Consider the following 14,285-nt stretch of genomic DNA (forward strand, 5'->3'; position numbering starts at 1 on the left):
TCCAATTTCATTTTACCATATTTTATTTCATATCATTACACTCATATGATCACATCACCTTTTCATTACATCATTATTACTATGTCATTTATTTTAATCATTATCCATATGTAATGCTACATAAATCATTCACATATATCTACATCAACATCTACTACTACCATATCCGTCAGATCAAACCATCACATGTATACATGAGTCCATGATATAACAAGTAACACACATCTAAACATCAATAAGCTTGTCTATCTCATAAAGAAAAAATAACAATCAGACAATAAATCCACATGAATATCAGATACACTGCAACAATGACAACATCCAACAGGTCAACTAACATGAATGCCAATAAATTACAACATCTATCCACATGAACATCCAAGGATCAACCAAGTACATCAACATGAGTATCAAATGAACATCAAAAGAATAATCATATATAATGAGGAATAGGTCGCAACACATAATGTCATCTCATCCATGTGTAGGTGCCTGATCTGACGGTCCTTGCTTGCTAGGGGCACTCGTATCCTATCAGGGCGCCTGTCCTGTCACATTTGTCATTGGTGCAACATCGACTGGCTAACTAGTCAATGCTCCATTTGTCCTTGGTGGTGGTGGTGGTGGCCTCGGTGTTACTGTGGCCAGAAATGCCTATAATGTACTCAACACCTCACCCATACGAGCCTCTATGGTACTCAACCTAGCCTCCAAATCAGTCGATCCCCCTAGCCTCTCTAGTGGTGGCTGTGCATCTGGTGGTACCTACGGGCCTTGTGGTTGGACATCATGTTGATCCCCAATAGTTGCCTGCACCCATGGCCTTTATCGCCAGACAAACTGCACCTCCTTAGGAAACTTGGCCCTCATTTTCTTTTCCCTACCCTGCTCAACACCTTTGTCTTGTTGCCCAACTCCCACCCCACCAACCATCCCTCCTCTCACCCTCACACCACCATGGCCTCAGATCCCTCCAACCCTCCCTGCACCTACCGGTCCCTGCATTGGACCTTGTGCCACACCCCTCTATGGTAGTACCACAGCTACTCGACCTTGAGCTCACCTCCCCCGTGCTCTAACCACACCTCTCACTCTGAATCTGGCCCTTTGTCTCCCTTTTCCTCTCCCTAGACCACCCTCATCATCATCCTCTCCCCCACTCAATGGCTCATCGATCCCCAAAATAGGCTCGGCCAGATCTATGTATCTACGGAAGGGATGCTCCCGAAACCACTATGCATAATCCCCCTCCATCCTTGCATCTGCCACCACATCCTACAATGCCCATGGCTGTGGTGTATCTATCATCTGCAAAAAGGCCTCCAAACAAGCCTCATACTCCAAAGTTAGCCCCCACAACACTCCCTTTGACTGCACCCGAGCATAATGTGTTAGCCCATTTAGCATGCCCTGCTATCGACTGAACTGTCTCACCACCTGCCTAAAACAAAACTACTCTATCAGTGCAGGTACCCGACCCAAAAATTACCTAGGATCAAAGAAATATACCATCTCATCATCATCCTTAGCCCATGGCTTTGTAAACGTATAAGGTCTCCACACTACCTCATCAATGTTATCCAAAATTTGCCGCCAATACTCGGTCTTGCCCAAATGGGGCTACATGATCACACTAGAATAAGTATACATGTATGGCATACCCCGCGGTTGCTCTCACACACACATTGGCCATGTAATAGGAAAATGTTCCCATGTCCATAGCTGTAACAGAATCACCCGTACAGATAGTGACGAGGCTCCCAAATACACAACCCAATGTAAATCATGATATAAATGGGCCAAAATGTAACCGCCCCATGCAAATCTCCGTGGCTGATCAATCATATCTTGTATCAATCGACCCCATCCAATTGGACATCCTTTCCCTCATCGGTCTGGCAACAAAAATCCTCTTATCAAACTTTCCAAAACTACCAATGATGCCTCATGCTGCAACATCTAAAACCATGATACGTTGTCACCACCAATGCTGTCATCGCCAAACAAGTCTCAAAAAGTAGTACCATCAGCAGCCTGATCATAGTACACCAAATCTATTACTATTGGGATCCCAAATATCTGGTATACATCCTTAGGAGTCTCTATCATCTCCACCATCGGCAAATGAAATGTGTTGTGGTTTGAGTGCCACCGCTTGGACATAGTTGTCAATAGCTCCCTGTTCACTCAAAACTGGGGCATCTATAGTAAATGAGTAAACCCACATCTGTCTATCACGTGGTGGTTTGCACCCAAAAATCAACCTATTGCCTCTAAAGGCCATGTATATAGTCCTCGTACCATGAGCTTTTTCCCACATACCTATTTTTCATTAGACAAACAAAAACGTTAGTTTTTGTCACAAAGTGATCATCACACATTAGTCTCATATTTATATCTAGCTTCCTAGCTACCAGTTCTATCTTGGGCCTGTTACTTGTCTTTCTCTATCTTGAGTCAGACTCTTTTGTTTTCCCTACTTTGCATCCTATGTTGGGGCATCACTCTTTACCTATCTATCATCAGACTGATCCTACAACATCACTTCATGAATACTTGATTCCTATTGTTTACTCATTTTTGCTCTTCAATGATCATTTGTGCTATTTTCTAAGACATACACGCTACCTAATCAATCATATGCACTATACAAGATTGACGCACTACTTTAACATTCAAAAGTGTTTTTTTCCACATCATATGTGCTATAACATGTCTACGTGCTATTAAAATGATCGTATGCACTATTTTATAGGGTGGAAGTGCTATTCTACACAAAAGCATTAAAATATCAGATAATGCACTATAAGACCAGTCAAATTCACTAAAATGTGCATATGCGCTACTAAAACAACTTAATGTGCTACATTTTCCCTATATGTGCTAATTTTCCTAAAAAATAGGTTTTTGAATGCGTTGTTTTATCTTATGAATGCACTAAAAGATTTCAAAAGTGCTAAAAGAAAAGGTAAATGCGCTAAAAGACTCAAACTACCACATTTATCATAAAAATTCATGCAAAATTCCAAAAACACAAGTACAAATGAAAAAATCTTAAACATGGGGGATCTTGATGACTTATCGAGGGACAGACACTCGTACAAACAACCCCTCTCAAATCTGTGCTCTCATAAAGGGACAACCATCCTTCCTAGCTCAGAGCTCCAAAATGCCAAATGTCAAATGAGAGAGTGAAAATGACAAGGGTACAAGGCCTTTTGCCCTATTTAACCCCCCTCAGGGGCATTTATATCGCCTTTTTACCCTATTTTCCCAACATTGGACTCATTTTTCTCCCCTTCACGAATTGAGTATTGCACTAAATCAACTTGACCATTTTTATCTGTCAAGTATCCACCATTTCAGAAATAAAATTGGAACCTACTTAATTTTTGCAATTCCATTTTTTTTCCTATTTAATTTCTGGGGGGGTAGTATATCTGTATCAAACTGAGGCATTCAAACGGGGGCATTAAATTTTTTTGAAAAATAAAAAATGTTCTACCCCAGCCAAAACTTCAAACATCAAATCAACCAAAACTAGGGTATCCAATTAAAAACATCACAACACTAATCAACAAAATCAACGACAATCAAGATATTAAACCATTGACAATCAGACATCAAGACATCAACAATTAGACATCATATCAAACTTGAAACATCAAAACATCATCAATTAGGCATCATTCAATCATCAGAACTTGACCTAAAATAAGAAAATCAAGATAGTCTTTGAACTAATATGTGTCACATATTAGCTCATAGAGGGGCATTTGTAGATACCCAAAAATTGGCAAAGGCTTGAATTACACAATTCCAATCAATCAATGCAAATTAAGGAGAAAACCAGAAGAACACAACAGACTTTCCAATCAAAATCACATCAGGTCATTAATTATCTATCAAATTGACAAGACTTAAATCAACTTTAAAAGAAGAGAAAAACAATTCAAATTCATAAAATAAAATTCAAGAAGGGAGGAAGAAAAAGAAAAAGTATTGGAAATAAATAAACATTTATTAAATCAATTATCCTCACAAAAGAGAAAATCTCCCTTTTTCATTTAAAAGAATTAGAAATATCCCTATTTATTCTCAAAACCAAGTTTGTTGGATTCTTCCTCCTAGTCTCTTATGAGATAATTTCAATTTCGCTTTCATCCACCACTCAAAGGTGAAAATCCTGGTTCTTACCCCAACCCCTTCCAAAATCCTATAAATAGGAGGGAAATCCAAGAGCCAAAGGACCCAAGTTTTAGGCATTTGCACTATAGGCACACTCTGACTTATCAATTTAGCATTATCATTCTAGAAAATTCATAGCATCTTAGCATTGTTTTTATGTCATTTAGCATTTCTTATTACATGTTAGCTTCTTGTAAGTCCATTGTAATAGCATTTTAAGGGTTGTTATCTTCATATAATCTGCATTATAGTCATAGATCTTGCATGCATTCTTGTAGATCTACATTCTAAGCATACTCCCATTCTAGAGCTAGCATTGAGATGTTGGTCTGAGAGCTTTCTTAGCAGTTGTAGTTAGGGAAACATGAGACGCTCGTAGAATTTACATTTTGATAACGATTTCTTGGGTTTAGTCTAGTTCATTGTCAATATATTTGCATTCTACATTAAATTTTCATGAATACATGTTTATGCCATATACATCGAGCATCATAAACTATGCCAAATTCCTTTAGCGACCAAGCACCACTACGACTGAGCACCAAGCTTCTCCACCAAGCCCATTCAGTCAAGCCTCCAACTGAGAAATACCATAGAGATGGCTGAGCACCTCCAATTTTCCACTAAAAATGTTAGAATCTTTAGGAACCTCATAGGAACCTACATAAGACTCCCAGGGTACAAAGAAAAGTGTTTCCCACACTTTGTTCGTTCATGAGTATAAGGCTTCCAATATATCTTCATCCAAGGCTTGCCAATCCATACAAATAAAAGAATAAATCTGCAAACCACCCACACTTGCAACATCCATCCAAACACCAGAATCATTTGTATCACCACTAACCAATCCACATGCAACTTATAACCACAATCCACTAGAGCATCAAACTCCACATCCATAACACCAACATGTAGATCCACAACTTAATCCACATTAGTAGCAATATGCAATTCCTCTTCAACACATGCAAAACTTCCAACACCAGCAATCTCATTGCTCACAATAAGAAGCTCTACAACATGTAACTCATCTCTAACACCTTGATCATCCACAACCAAGTGATCTGCAATTTCCATGTCAAACTCAACCAACTGATCATGAAAACCAATCTCCATCCCAACATCAACAAGGTTAGGAATATCTTCAACAATAGCCAGAAGTTCCTCTACAAGCTTCACATTAGACTCCACAAACTGATCAAAAAAACCAACCTCCACCTCAAACTTGTCATGCCATCTTCATTTTTGAACAAGTCTTCTAATTGACCAGACAACTTGCTTCCAGATTGGTAGAGTCTAGCTTTAGTAACACACAATTTCCTTATTCTTTTCCTCAACTCATTGAGAAAAAGCAATGTCCACCTGAGAAAATGCCTCATCTATCCTCATCTCCACCACATTACAAAGATGTGCAAGCATCCCAAGGTCCAATCTTCTCAGAGGCATCTTCCAAGATCTTTGTAAACCCTCTACAACAAATCATTCCCACACACCTTGTGAAAAAGTACCATTGCGTTCCTAGACTTGTGATTTGTTTTTGGTTTTTCGTGTGAGGTGGTAGGTTGCAAGTAGTGGCACTTAGGAACAATCAAACTATTTGAAACAACAAGAAAACCATGGAGAACATGAAGGAATGGAAGACATCTAATGGCTATCAGAGGTCCAAGGAGGTCAAATGGATCCTAAATGATGAAAGTCATATCAACTATGATGTATTGGCTCCTATAATGGTTTAAACACCATGGAAGGGATTTGAATGAAATAATATCCTCGAGAGAATTAAATAAATGTAATTTGGACCATTAGTGTCCCAATGTGTCTAGGGGGAGTTAGGAGGTTAGTATGGTTTTAAATAAGTTTAAATAAGTCTCCTAAGTGTTGGAAACACCTTAGTGAGCAAGTTTAATAAGTTTTAGTTCATTTTCATAATTTAAAAGTTCAAATGTTGAATACATAACAACTAGTAGCCATTTAGGAGGGAAATTGAGTATTGATGGTCAAAACATTTAACCAATCCCTCAAACTAGTCAGAAGAGGTTGGGGAAGTTAAGCTTTGATCTTTATTTATTTTTGAGACTCCATTGCAAGGGCAAGAAAAGCCTAGAGTATACAAACAACACAAAGATTTAATAAAATTCATGTTTTGGATCAAAAAATTCATTGTTTTATATTAATATTTCTTGTTTTTCTTTGAGATCTAACCTAGAATAGTTGTGCGAGGTTTCAATAGGATCTTTGAAGGCTTTATTACATGTTTTAGAGGGTTTGAGCATCATTTTCCATGACTACACTTTCATGATCAACAACGTAGTTTGAATTTCTGAGTTTTTGTTTCATTGTTTTGAAGCTTTCTTGGTAACTAATAGCCATCCCATGGACTCAAAGGCCTAAAATCCATGGAATGATGTATACTAACTTTGTATCATATGAATCTAACTTGATACATACAAAAAATTGATTGGAAAGTGTGATCATAGGCTCGAACTAGGAGCGTTCCCTTTGAAAATGATGGCACAAGTGTAGTAGCAAGAGTTTGGGCTAAATGACATGGTATTTTTATAATTGGAATAGTTTTATATGTGGATTTAATGGTGAATCAATCACCAATTGATCTTGGAAAAGGTTTAGAAGAGTGAGATTGGAGAAACCCTCAAAACAAGGGTTTGAAGCAACCAAATTGGGGCTTTTGGTGTTCTACGTGTTTTGAGTCAAAATCCTTTTATATTTAGGGGTTTTGGAATATTTTTTGATACTATCCAAGATTTGAGATCTTGTGTTAGTTTGTGATGACTGATCAAGAAAGTACTGTACATACTTCATAAATTCTTTGGGATTCGGGGCAGTGCACGTAAATTTTTTTGGGGCCATGGCCGACATTGTAGCCAACATATGGCCGACATGTTGTAACCCTAAAAATACTTGTATAAAAGGGCTGAGGGTTAGGTATTTTCATTAAGTTGTGATGCAAAATTAGTTCTTGCAGCGGTATCAAGCTGTAAGGGATTATAGATTGTAATTAGGTCATAATACTGGATCGTAATAATATCAGACTTGTTGTTTGGTGGACATAGCCCAGGGATTTGGTGAACCGCGTTAAATCTTGGTGTCTTGTTTTCTTTTCTGTGTGATCTATTATTTTTTGTTATTGGTTATATTTGCATGTAATTTTTATTTCTATCCGTGGTTTAATCCTAACAAGTGGTATCAGAGCGAGGTTGTTTTTTCAGTTATCCTTTGTAGGAAAGTCTCACGGTTGAGTGGGAGTCTCACAGTTGAGTGGGAGCGATGGAAGATGAGGGTTACAAGTTTATTGGGTAGAACTTCTAGTTATGGAAGATGCAAATGGAAGACTATCTTTATCAGAAGGACTTATGGAAGTTGTTAGAAGACAAAGCCAAGAATAAGGGATCTATGTCAAATGATGAATGAGACATTTTGGATAGAAAGACACTTGGAAGCATTCGATTATGCCTGGCATCATCGGTGGCATTTAATATTACACAAGAAAAGACAACAAAAGAGTTGATGAAAACCCTAGCGAAACTGTATGAAAAGCCCTCCACTTCAAACAAGGTATTTCTCATGAAGCATTTATTTAATATGAAAATGGCAGAAGGTGGATCTATTGTAGATCATTTAAATGAGTTTAATAGTATTACTAGTCAGTTATCTTCTGTGGGTATCAATTTTGATGAAAAAATTAGGGCTCTCTTGATTTTGTGTTCTTTGCCTAAAAGCTGGAATGGCTGTGAGTAATTCTGTTATTGAATCTAGTACCCTAAAATGTGAAGATGTGATTGGTGTTGTTTTAAGTGAGAAAAATTGTAAGAAATCCTCAGGTGGATCTACATCAGGAAGTGCTTTGAATCCACAAAGCAGAGGCAGAACGACTAAGAGAGGAAATAATTCTAGAAATCATGGGAAATCAAGAGGAAAGTCAAAGGAGAGGAAGTCTCAATCGAGAGGTATGAATAGCTGTTGGTACTGTGGAACACTAGGTCATAAAAAGAAAGATTGTTGAAATTGAAAGAAAAATGGAGGAGATACACAAGATGGAGACAAGGAGGCAAATGTGGTAAGTAACAAATCTGAAGAGGATGCTTTGCTTCTGTCTTTAGAAAGTGTTGATGATTCATGGGTTTTAGATTCTGGTGCTTCATTTCATGCTAAACCTCATAGAGGTTATTTCATTGATTATGTCCAAGGGGATTTTGGGCTTGTTTATTTGGGGGATAATGAACCCTATAGGATTATTGGAAAGGGAAAAATTAAGATTAAGTTGTAGAATGAGAGTCATTGGCTACTACATGAGGTAAGACATGTTCGAAGGCTAAGTAGGAATTTAATTTCAGCAGGGCAACTCGGTGATGAGGGTTGTGTAGTTATTTTTAATGATAAAAATTGGAAGGTTTCAAAAAGTTCCCTTGTAGTAACAAAAGGTGTGAAAGTAGGCACCTTATATCTTTGTACAGGTCATATTGTTCCTTCTACTTCAATTGTTTTAGATAAAAATGAATGTTTAGGAATAATTGTTGCAGTTGAGCAGGGAGAACAAATAGCTGCTATAGATTCTAATACAACACTGTGGCAAAACAAACTTGGGCACATGAGTGAGAAAGGTATTAAAGTACTTCATTCAAAGAAAATTTTATCAAGTTTGAAATGTGTTAATATGGATTTCTGTAAAAGTTGCGTGTATGGAAAACAAAAGAGAGTAAGTTTTGTGAAGACTGGAAAGGAAAATAAAAAGGAGAAATTAGAGCTCGTGCATACCGATGTATGGGGATTGGCTCAGGTATCTTCCCTTGGTGGCACTCATTATTATGTTACATTTATTGATGATGCAACTAGAAAAGTATGGATTTATTTCCTTAGACAAAAATTTGATGTATTTCAAACTTTTAAGAAATGGAAATGCGTGGTTGAAAATGAGACTGGTAAGAAATTAAAATGTCTCAGATCAAATAATAGTGGTGAGTATTGCAGTCATGAATTTGAAGATTATTGCTCCAGTAATGGTATTCATAGATAGAAAACTGTTCCAAGGACTCCATACGAAAATGGAGTGGCTGAATGCATGAATAGGACTATAATGAAGTGCACAAGGAGAATGAGGTTGCATGCTAGGTTGCCCTTACACATGTGGGTGGACGCTGTCAATACTGTTGTATATTTGATTAATAGAGGTCCCTCTATTCCTTTAGGTTGTAGTATTCTAGAAGGAGCATGGACTGGTAAGAAGGTGAGTTATTCTTTTCTCAAGACCTTCGGTTGTGAAGATTTTTCTCATATAGATTCTGAAAATAGAACCAAGCTGGAAGCTAAGTCAAAGAAATGTGTATTTTTTGGATATAGCATTAATGAATTTGGTTATAGGCTTTGGGATTTTGAAAATCATAAAATCTTAAGAAGTAGGGATGTCATATTCAATGAGAAAGTGTTGTACAAAGATCTATTGCAGCAATATGAGAAGAAAAAAGATGATTATGTAGTGCTAGATGATACTCCAAAAGCTGATGTTCCAGCCATTCCTCATGATGTGCAACAACCACAACAATGAATACCACACACACTGGTGAATGTTAGACAGTCAATAAGGCACATTAGACCTCTAGACAGATTCCCTCCCTCTTTGTATTCTATTTTACTTACTAATGCTGGTGAACCTAAAAGTTATGATGAAGCTATGCAGGTGGATACTAAGATTCAATGGGAGTTTGCAATGAAAGACGAAATGGACTCTTTGTTGAAGAATAAGACATGGAATTTATGCAAATTGCCTGCAAGTAAAAGAGCTTTACAAAATAAGTGGGTTTATAGGTTAAAAGAAGAGGATGGAGGTAAGAAATTTTTTAAAGCCAAGTTAGTTGTGAAAGGATTTTCACAGAAAAAGAGAATTGATTTTGATGAGATATTTTTTCCTATTGTTAAAATGACTTCTATCCGTACTATTTTAAGTCTTGTGGCTACTGAAGGTTTGTATTTAGAGTAGCTAGATGTTAAAACAACCTTCCTTCATGGTGATTTGGATGAAGAAATATATATGGCTCAACCACAAGGTTTTGAGGTCAAAGGTAAGGAGAACTTAGTGTGCAAATTGAAGAAAAGTTTATATGGCTTGAAGCAAGCACCTCGACAATGGTATCTAAAATTTGACAATTTTATGCATGAGCATGGATATAATAGGTGTCATTTAGATTATTATGTTTATTTTAAGAGGTTGGATTATGATAGCTACATTATTTTATGTTTATATGTTGATGATATGCATGTAGCTGGGTCTAACATGGATCATATTAAGGGGCTGAAATGCCAGTTAGCACATGCATTTGCTATGAAAGATTTGGGGGCAGCAAAACAAATCCTTGGTATGAATATTTGTGGAGATAGGAAGAACAAAATATTGACGCTATCTCAGGCTGATTATGTGGAGAAGGTGTTGCAACGTTTCTCTGTGGAGAATGCTAAAGCTGTCAGCACACCTTTACCTGGTCATTTGAAGTTGACTAAGGAGATGTTTCCTAAGACATAAGAAAAGGAGGATAAGATGTCCAAGGTATCCTATGCTTCAGCTATAGGAAGTTTGATGTATGCTATGGTATGTACCAGGCTAGATATTGCACATGCAGTGGGAGTTGTTAGCAGGTATATGAGTTATCTAGGAATTGAGCATTGGAATACAGTCAAATGGATTTTGAGATATTTGAGAGGCACATTGAGGGGGCTCTACTACTGATTTACGAGGCTATGTTGACCCATATTTGGCAAGGGATATTGATACCAGGCAGACTACTACAGGTTATGTCTTTACTGTTGGTGGGGCAACCATGAGCTGGGTTTCTAGGTTAAAGAAGATTAATGCTCTATCCACTATAGAGGTAGAGTATGTTGCTACTATAGAGGCAACCAAGGAGATGATATGACTTTAGTTCTTCTTGGAAGAATTGGGACATCCTTAGAAGGATAATTATTTGTTCACAGATAGTCAAAATGCCATTCATCTTGCAAAGAATTCAACTCTGCATTCTAAGACCAAACACATATAGTTGTAATACCATTTCATTCAGTAAGTTTTGGAAGATGGACAGTTAAAGCTAGAGAAGGTACATACAAATGACAATCCAACATATATGTTGACAAAGGTAGTAACAAGGGAGAAGCTGAACTCCTCTTCAGCTTCAGTTGGTTTTCTAAACTGAACATGAATAAAAGAATAGTGGAGTCCAAGGTGGTTTGATCTAGTGGGAGCCCCATGTGGTAGCGGTATTGCTCCAGGATTAGTCTCTAAGTGGGAGATTGTTGTCTAGTGTGGAGCTTGATCAGTCCCCAAGTGGGAGATTGTTAGTTTGTGGTGACTGATCATGAAAGTACTGTACATACTTCATAAATTCTCTGGGGTTCAAAATTTTTTTTGGGCCATGGCCGATGTTGTAGTCGACATATGGCCAACATGTTGTAACCCTAAAATGACATAAAATACTTGTATAAAAGGGCTTAGGGTTAGGTATTTTCATTAAGTTGTGATGCAAAATTGGTTCTTGCAGTGGTATTGAACTGTAAGGGATTACAGATTGTAATCAGGTTATAATCACTGAATTATAATAATATCAGACTTGCTGTTTGGTGGACGTAGCCTAGGGATTGGGTGAACCACGTTAAATCTTGGTGTCTTTTGTTCTTTTCTGTGTGATCTATTATTTTTTGTTATTGGTTATATTTGCATGTAATTGTTATTTCTTTCCGTGGTTTAATCCTAACACCTTGGGGATATGTTTAAATGGTAGTTGCTTGGTAAAATCACCAACTTTTGAGTGTATTTGCAGGGGTATAGGCCGAATACTCTTATTTATTTCAAAAGACCAATACCTAATCTTAAGGTATGTTATAGAATGGCCAAAAGGGTATATGAATATAGTTTTGGTTTTCCATGTTTTTTGGGAAAGTTTTGTGTTTGAAGATAAAAGGTACTAAATGCTGATTTCTAGGTCTCATTAGGCTAATTTTGAGTCTTTTTTCCTTTATGAGGGGAAGATAGGTCAAGAAACCTTTAAATAACTTTAATCTATCCTTATTTACATCAAATAACTCAAATCCACCACTGATTTGTGTTTAGAGTAACCTTGGTTGGGTTGAGTCTCTTTAAATCCATTTGAGCACTTTAGGAAGTTGTAGGTTTGTAAGCCAATTTGAATAACCTATCTTGTGTAAAAGGTCCATCACCCTTTCATTTTGCATCACACAATTATGTAATACAAATCACACAAACTCTTTGCAATCATGCTCCAACAAGATCAACCTTCCATCTTCGCAGCTATCAATCCATCGACAAATCCTCTGCAATTGTAAGTCAGAACCACGATCTTCCACCTCACAACCTAGGAATCTAGAAAGAAAAATTCACAACCAGATAAATATCTTCTCAGCTCAACTTCTCCCAACTCAAGGTCCTAGTGCAAACTACCTCAACTTCAAAAATCTATCTACGTGCTCATGAACAATTGTGCTCTGCTACCACTTGATGCAGTGCAAGGAAGGAGAATCCTTAAAGGAGATGTCCTAGCCCCCAAAAATTAACCACACAACAAAAATACACCACAAGATATTATATTTGATACAAAACACAACTCTTTATCCATAAAATAACTAATTATATGAAATGTGTCGGGCTATAAGGCCTTTCTAGTTACAACCAAATATAAAAAAAGTAATAGTTCTACAAGATCCCTTAAGATCCAACTCAAACCCTAGCTAGTCTAGATTTGTAACACAACAAAATTTTGGAAGAAACCCCAAATGAGATCTAAACTTGTGCTCGCAAGCCCAACAAGCAATCTCCTCATTTCTTCAGCCGCATCTACTAGCTCTTCTCAAACTTCACTCTTCTGCCACATCCTCTTCTTCAAGATGGATGATTATCTCATGATCCACTCCCCTGAATGAATGAATCAAGACTCCTCCCAAACCCCCTACTTATACCAACTAATCCACAAGCTGACCTAGCAAGTTACATATTAAATAAACCCTTACATTAAATACATATTTAAGCCACAAGTTGGCTCACAACAAACATTAGATACAAAATGTTAACCCACGATAACCACATGAAAATACTTAGGACAAGCCCCTAGTTTACAATACTGATTAAATGCACATAGGAGAGATAAAAAAGACCATAAATAGGTCCTCACACACTCCTAGATTGATCCACGTCATGATCACATGCTACATGCATAAAATGCACCAAGTCAACTGATCTAATCTACACGAACTCCATCCTGCAAACCTTACTGCTGAGCTTCAACAACCACCACAAGCATCACTGAGCAACATAGTACATGTCGAGCAACAGTATATATTGAGCACTAGAAACTATGCCAAGTTCCTTTAGCGATCAGGCACCTTGGTCAACACTACACCTAGTAATGACCGAACATCCACCCTTCTTCTTCGACCAAGCACCAAGATTTTCCTCCAAGCTCATTTAGTCAAGCCTCCAAATTTGAAATACCACAGAGATGGACGTGAACCTCTAGTCTTCCATCAAAAATGCTAGAATATTTAGGAACCTCATATGCCCCTACATCATGAAGAAATGACAGATATGCCTTGGTTAAGAGGGAATAATCATAAGATTATTGTGTGAAAAGTTATAAAGATTGTGAGCTAACATTTTTTTGGTAATCTTGAAAAGTGTGAAATCATAATGTAACGTGTATTTTAATATCTTAAGATTGTCCTATATTATTATTGTGAATTGGGAAATCCTCAAGGACAACTCAATACTTATTTTTTAGGACTTGTTATAAAGGAAATGTTATTTCCTTGTGGTAAAGTGTGGTATTGATCAGTGAGAACATTGTGTGAACTTCAATGCAAATATAATTTGATCAAAGAAGAGATTGATGAGGATTGATGTGCTATGAGATTCAAAGGAAATATATTGAGAAATGATTTTTTGTTTAGTCAATTTATAAATATTGGATATTCTGATATGGAAGAATGTTTGGTGAAGACTATTTTTTAGGCCATTTGGATAGTGGGTTCAATCGTCCCCCTTTCAACTCCTAACACGATTGGAATCTCCTAACACCAATTCA

The sequence above is a fragment of the Cupressus sempervirens genome, chromosome 8, assembly GCF_028749045.1.
Source record: "Cupressus sempervirens isolate cs-2001-9-10 chromosome 8, ASM2874904v1, whole genome shotgun sequence".
In the NCBI taxonomy this organism is placed as follows: domain Eukaryota; kingdom Viridiplantae; phylum Streptophyta; class Pinopsida; order Cupressales; family Cupressaceae; genus Cupressus; species Cupressus sempervirens.